Genomic DNA, 7460 nt, shown 5'->3' on the forward strand with positions numbered 1-7460 from the left:
ACAAAAGCTTAGAGTCCTCTAGCACGTGAGGACTTGTGCTACAAATGCTTATAGTCCCCTAGCACGTACGAACTTTCAAAGGTTGTGCTACAAATGCTTATAGTCCCCTAGCACGTACGGACTTTCAAAGGTTGTGCTACAAATGCTTATAGTCCCCTAGCACGTACGGACTAGTGCCACAAATGCTTAAAGTCCCCTGGCACGTACGGACTTCCCGAGAATGTCACCCAAAACAAAACTTGTACTTGACATACAAAACTTATACTTGGCACACAAAACAGGGATAATCATTCATGCTTAATTAAATACTTTTCAAAACAAGGCAAAGCAAAGCTTTATCAAAACGTTATAACGTAGCTTTATTAAAAATACCACTCACATAGTTCTTTAAACGTCGGGGTTACAAGCAAGGATCCAGGGCCTACAAGCACATAACAAATTCCATTGAATGCACTATCAAACAAGCTTCACATGAATGCACATGATCTCGGCATTCCTTCAAAACTAAGTTGAACCAAAACAAAACACTGTTCCTCATCCCGGGAAAACATAATGGGCACCAACTAGGTCTTGGCCGAGGTCCCATACCTCCTTGCCGAGGTGCGGTCCCGATGGCCACATTCAAGGAAATGAAGTCGGGAAAATCTTGGTTTCCCTTTCTTGAAGAACATGGATGCAAAGATCATATCTTGTTATTACAAAATCTGAGATTTCATGCTATGAATTCAAAAACATGGACCTGGGTACCCGTACTCGAAGATTTTACGAAAACAAACACAAAAACATGAATCTTGATGCAAGCTTTCGGATCAAACAAGGCTTTTATTCAAGAACACATGAATATCACTTTCTCTTTCTAAAACTAACTTCAAATCAATGCATGGCTTACAAATCATGTTCGATCATGCAATGCAGCTAGATGAACAATAAGAACAACAAGTGTAGATTAAGATTCTAACCTCAAAACACGAATCGAACGGTTTGAACTCTAACGATCAAGCTTGGAAATCTATTCCTCCTCTAAGAACTTCTCTCTCCTCAAGAACAAGATATGATACAAAATGATGCATTCTCTCTCCGCCGGCTGATGTAACACTCAGCTCGGATACGTGGCAACGGTTGGTTGGTTCTTCTAAAAAAGGTGACTGAGTGAAAAGACAAGACTATGACAAAGTGTGTTCAACAAGCAAGATGGCATAGGTACTCCAGTAGGTAATGATCTCGGCTAAGAACAAGGTATCGGCAAGTAAGGGAACAATGATCTCGGCTAAGAAGGACAACACTTGGCCTAGCTGTCCCACACCTTGGCCTAGATGTGCCATACCTCGGTCTAGGTCATACCAGTCCAGCGGCAAGATCACTTGGTATAACATCTCGGCCTAGATGATACACACCTCGGCCTTGGTGATGAACACCTCAGCCTAGATAATGACATTCCGGCTAACATGTCAGGGTGAGGGTGGCGGTCAACCAAGGTGGTTCCAATATGGTCCTAGGTGTAAAGAGTTCAAAGGTGTGACCTAGGCTTAAGATGACCTCGGCTAAACTCACACCAAGCAAGGAACAAAACATGCAAGCAACACTTATGCGAAACAAATCAAGGTTTGTAAATGCAACTTAACAAGACAAGATCATGTAATATGTGCAAACATGACTAGAGTAAAGTGAGGGTTGTTACATCCTACCCTCCTTAAAGAAGTTTGGTCCTCAAACTTAAGTTACCTTGCTCTACAAATAACTTCGGATGACGGATCTTCACTTTTTCTTCCTTTTCCCATGTAGCCTCCTTGCCATAATGCTCCTTCCATTCAACCTTTACCATCGGTATCGACTTGTTTCTCAACTGTCTCACTTGTCTGTCAATAATTCTCATCGGCTTCTCCTCGTAGCCTAAATCTTCATTAACCACAATCCCGGAATAATCAATTACATGCAGTGGATCCCGAATATACTTTTTCAACATCGAAATATGGAACGCATTGTGAACTTGACTAAGTTCTGGTGGTAAAGCCAGTCTATAGGCAGCTGGGTTAACTTTCTCAAGTATTTCAAACGGCCCGATGTAACGAGGTGCTAACTTACCTTTCTTCCCAAATCTAGAAATTCCTTTTATTGGCGAAACCTTCAGGAATACATGATCCCCAACTTCAAACTCCAACTCTCTTCTTCTCTGGTCGGCATAGCTCTTCTGTCGACTTTAAGCAGTTTTGATCCTTTGTCGAATGCGCTTAATCTTCTCAGTCGTAACTTGAACTAGCTCAGGACCAATCAAAGCTTTATCTCCCACTTCAGTCCAACATATCGGCGATCTGCACTTCTTTCCATACAAAGCTTCGTACGGCGCCATGCCAATGCTAGCTTGATAACTGTTGTTGTAAGCGAATTCTACTAACGGTAGATGTACTTCCCAACTTCCCTTGAAATCTAACACACATAGTTTGAGCATATCTTCGAGTGTCTGAATCGTTCTTTCTGTTTGTCCATCGGTCTGGGGATGAAAAGTTGTGCTAAACCTCAACTAGGTTCCCAAAGCTCTTTGTAAACTCTGCCAAAATCTAGAAACAAACTTCGGATCTCGGTCTGACACAATGGACATCGGCACTCCATGATGTCTCATAATCTCATTCATATACAGTACAACAAGTCGGTCAGCATTGAATATAGTCTGAACAGGCAAGAAGTGCGCTGACTTAGTTAATCTGTCAACGATAACCCAAATTGAATCCATGCCTTTTTGTGTCCTCGGCAAACCAACCACAAAGTCCATGGAGATGTGTTCCCATTTCCACTCAGGAATCGGCAAGGGTCGAAGTAGTCCTGCTGGCCTCTGGTGTTCTGCTTTCACTTGTTGACAATGCAAACACTGGGATACGAACTCGGCTATTTCTCTTTTCATATTCAGCCACCAAAAAGTTTGTTTCACATCCTGATACATCTTAGTGTTCCCTGGATGAACAGTAAATCTGGAACCATGAGATTCTTGCAGAATCTTTCTTTTCAACTCTGGAATGTCGGCAACGCACAATCTTCCTTCAAACTTAAGTACCTGATTTTCAATAGTGTACCCTGACCTCGACTTAGTGATAATCTCATCGGCAACTTTCTTGAAGAATCCGTCTTCCATTTGTCTGGCCTTCACTTCCTCTATAACGGTCGGCTCCACTGAAATCATGGTTAAGCATGCCAGACTTCTAACTGGTTTTCTACTCAATGCGTCAGCTACTGAGTTTGCTTTACTTGGGTGATACTGAATTTGCATGTCGTAGTCTTCAATAACTCAAGCCATCTTCTTTGTCTCAAATTTAACTCCTTCTGAGTGAATAAGTACTTTAAACTTTGATGATCTATGAAAACTTGGCAATAAGCCCCATACAAGTAATGACGCCAAATCTTCAAAGCAAACACCACGGCTGCTAGCTCTAAATCATGGGTAGGATAATTCTTTTCGTGAGGTTTCAACTGACGGGATGCATACGCTATAACCTTACCTCCTTGCATTAACAAGCAACCCAATCCCTTAAGTGAAGCATCACTATAAATATGAAATTCTTCTTTGTCTGACGGTAGTATAAGTATTGGTGCTATAACTAGCCTCGTCTTTAACTCCCGAAAAGATGATTCCCTATCCTTGGTCCATTCATATGCCACTCCTTTCTGAGTTAGTTATGTCAGTGGTACTGCAATCCTTGAAAAATCCTTCACAAACTTCCTGTCATAGCCGGCCAAACCTAGAAAATTACGAACCTCGGACACATTAGTCGGCGTTGGCCAATTCACGACGGCTTCAATCTTACTTGGATCAATCGAGATTCCCTCTTCATTAATCACATGGCCCAAAAATGAAATGCTGGAAAGCCAAAATTCACACTTGCTAAGCTTGTCATATAATTTCCTGTCTCTTAGGATTTGTAAGGCTAGTCTCAAGTGCTTCTCATGCTCATCACCACTCTTGGAATAGATCAGTATGTCGTCGATGAAAACAATCACGAACTCGTCTAGGTACGGCTTAAAAACTCTGTTAATCAAATCCATGAATGCTGCAGGAGCGTTGGTCACTCCGAAAGGCATTACCAAAAATTCGTAGTGGCCATACCTTGTCTGAAAAGCAATCTTCTCGACATCCTCGACCTTAACTTTTAGCTGATGGTAGCCCGACCTCAGATCGATCTTAGAAAAGACCCGTGCCCTTTGTAGTTGATCAAGTAAATCATCAATCCTCGGCAATGGATATTTATTCTTAATGGTCACCTTATTTAGTTCTCGGTAGTCGATACAAAGACGAAGTGTATCATCATTTTTCTTGACAAATAAAACTGGTGCTCCCCAAGGTGAAGTGCTCGGCCTCATAAATCCCTTGTCCAACAATTCTTGTAATTGTAGTTTCAGTTCCTTGAGTTCGGCTGGGGCCATTCTATAGGGTGTTTTGGAGATAGGTTGGGTTCCCGACATAACATCAATCATAAATTCTATCTCCCTATCCACTAACTGGCCAAACAATTCATTTGGAAAGATATCAAGGAATTCTCTAACCACTGGGATGTCGGCTAACTCAACATTTCTATTCAAATCACTTAGTATACTACACAGATAACCTTGACACCCTTTTTGGATCAACTTATAGGCTTTCATGGATGAGATTAAGTAGGGTGGGGGTACTACTCCTTTACCCTGGAAAATAACCTCGGCTTGGTTTGGGGGTTTCAGTGTGACATTCTTTGAAACACAATTAATAGATGCATGATTCGTTGCTAACCAGTCCATTCCCAAATGACATCAAAGTGAGTCATGCTTAACGGTATTAAATCAACTAACAATTCTACACCCTCAATCACAACGACACACGCCCTATATATGCAACAGTCATAGTTCTCCCAGATGGAGTAGACACATATAACACATAATCAAGGGGTTCTTGTTCTCTATTTAATTTCTCGGCAAACTTAGCAGATACAAATGAATGTGTAGAACCCGAATCAATCAATATATATGCATCTTGAGAGCAGATTGGGAGTATACCTGACACGACTGTCTCAGCATTTTGAGTGTCTCCTGGTACTAATGCAAAAACTTTGTCCTGTCTCGCCTGGGCCCTCCCAATGTTATTTCTCTGTGCAGAGCCCGAGGTACTCCCATTCTTCGTACCATCATCAGCCCTTGCCTTCGGACAGTCTTTCACGCGATGACCCATTTCACCACATTCAAAACAGGCTTCTGAGGCCCAACGGCAAACTCCGGAATGTAGTTTCCCACAACTTGCTGTAGACACCCCATTTTTGACCGACCTTGAGACTCAGACGTCGCCAGTTGAGCGCTTGGTGATATTGTATAATGCGCTCGTTCAGAAGTTTCAGAGTCTTGGCCGTGAGCCCTGCCTCCAGACTTCCGAACCCTCTTCTGTGCCTTACCTCGGTTTGCGAACCAGGCTCGGTTTTCTCTGTTTCTTTTCCTGAGGAGAGGGAGAGGTCCTGTAGACCATCTCTCAGTGGCCGTGGGCTACATTTTGTGGCTATAGGCCATTTTTCCCATTTCGGAGCCCGGTTCCCGGTTTTCGGAGCCGTCAGGCCGTGTGCCTCGGTTCGGGACCGCCTAACCGTCTCCGTTTGCTCTGATTTTTGGCATACTTCTTATTTTCTCTCTTTCAGGGGACACTGGGGTCTGAGAAACCCACTTCGTGGCCGAACGCCACTTTCGGTGCTTGGTAGCCCTTTTTCGGGACCCCGAACTGCGTGTTTTTGGCCCCCGAGCATTCGTTTTGCATCGGTTTTCGTTCATTTTTGGCAGGTGCCTCTGTTTCATCACCAGGAAGGTCACTGGAGGGTGGGAGGCCAGCAATTATCTTGGCAACCAGTTATATTCCATTTTCGCCCTCCGGCACCTGTTTTTCTCACTTCCGAGCCAATGTTAAACACCTTGGAGCCACTTTCTTCAAACCCAAACCACATATTTGTGTTGTACACACATGGGAGGATCCTAATATCATATGGCCGGCTAGAAATTCCATTTGACCCTTTTGAACCCCTCTTAAAAATGGCTTGTTCTCTCTCCTGTTTTAGAGTTTCCAAATTCGAACCACAGGGTTGTGATGATGAGGCATGGGGGGACATCTTTATGTGGTGGCCGGACACTAAATGAACTTGACCTTTTTGACCCCTAGCCGGCCGGCTAGGGGGGTGGCCGGCCGGCCACCTGCAACTCCAAAAGGTGGCCGGCCATCATCCTCACACTGTGCACTTTACAGCTGTATAGCTGTTTCCCCCAGAAAATATCTGTATCCGGGGGATATTTTTTGGGGGAAAACTTGCCTCCTTTTCCCCCACCTTTTCCCCACCTTTACTCCCTCTTTTGGGTCCATATAACCAGCAGGCAACATTATGCTTTAGGGTTAGAAAAATTGGTCTTCAAGCCTTGATACACAAATCTCCCTCTATCTCTCTTATTTCCTTGAAAAACCTCCAAGTCCTACACCACCATTTCTTCTACACCACCAACCCCCACCCTTCCATCCTCCATTCCAGAAGTTTGAAGGTGTTCTCCAAGGCCTAAGGAGCCACAAACTCAAGCCAAGAGGCAACCAAAGTCAAGCCTTCAAGGGTAAGTAGTATTTTTCCTTTTTTGAGCTTATTTTGGTATCTTTTCTTAGCCATACGTGCTTACTGATTTGAGCTCCGACCAAAACTGAAAAGGTCATTTTTTTGAGCTCATTTTCTTGTTTCATTAAGGGCTCAACCCTGTTTGAGCCCCCCATATTGCACTTGCTTCAATATCTTCCTTGAATGCTATTTTCTTGCATGCTTTGGCAGCCTATTGTGCTTCTGTTTTTGGTCATTTTACAGAGCTAGAAAAAGTCTTATTTTGGCCCATTCTTCATGTTTCATTAAGAGCCTTTCATGGTTTGAGGCATCATTTATATACTTTGTGTTGTATCCCTCCTTTTGGCCATATTTTGCATGATATTTTTGGCTTGTATGCATGCTGTTTTGGGACCGGCCATAAACTGTAAATGTGCATATTTTTGGTCCCTCTTCAATGTTGAAGAAGGACATTTTTCATTTTGGGCTTTGCATATACCACTTGCCTCTTTGGCCACCTTTTGGCCTATTTTCTTGCATAAGAGCTTAGCCACATCTATGCTTGTTTTTGGGGTTTTTACAGTTCTGTAATGTGGCTTATTTTTGGCCCCTCTTCAATGTTGTTGAAGGCCCCTAACCTGTTTGGGGTCAGCAGCTGTGAGTTGCTTCATAATCTCATGTTTAGGGCCATTTTTGCATGCCATTGTTGCCCTATCTTTGCTTGCTGTTTGGCCATGATTTGTACTAGTAAAATGCTAATTTTGGGGCTGCCTTGCTACTGTCTATTCATTGCATGTCCATATTGTGCATATTTGGTATAGCTATAGGCCATTTCGGGTGCCAAAGTCTATGTTTCGGGACTATTCCATGCATCGGGTGTGTTTTCACCTC

Source organism: Camellia sinensis, chromosome 1, assembly GCF_055761805.1.
Source record: "Camellia sinensis isolate YWXY chromosome 1, ASM5576180v1, whole genome shotgun sequence".
NCBI lineage: Eukaryota > Viridiplantae > Streptophyta > Magnoliopsida > Ericales > Theaceae > Camellia > Camellia sinensis.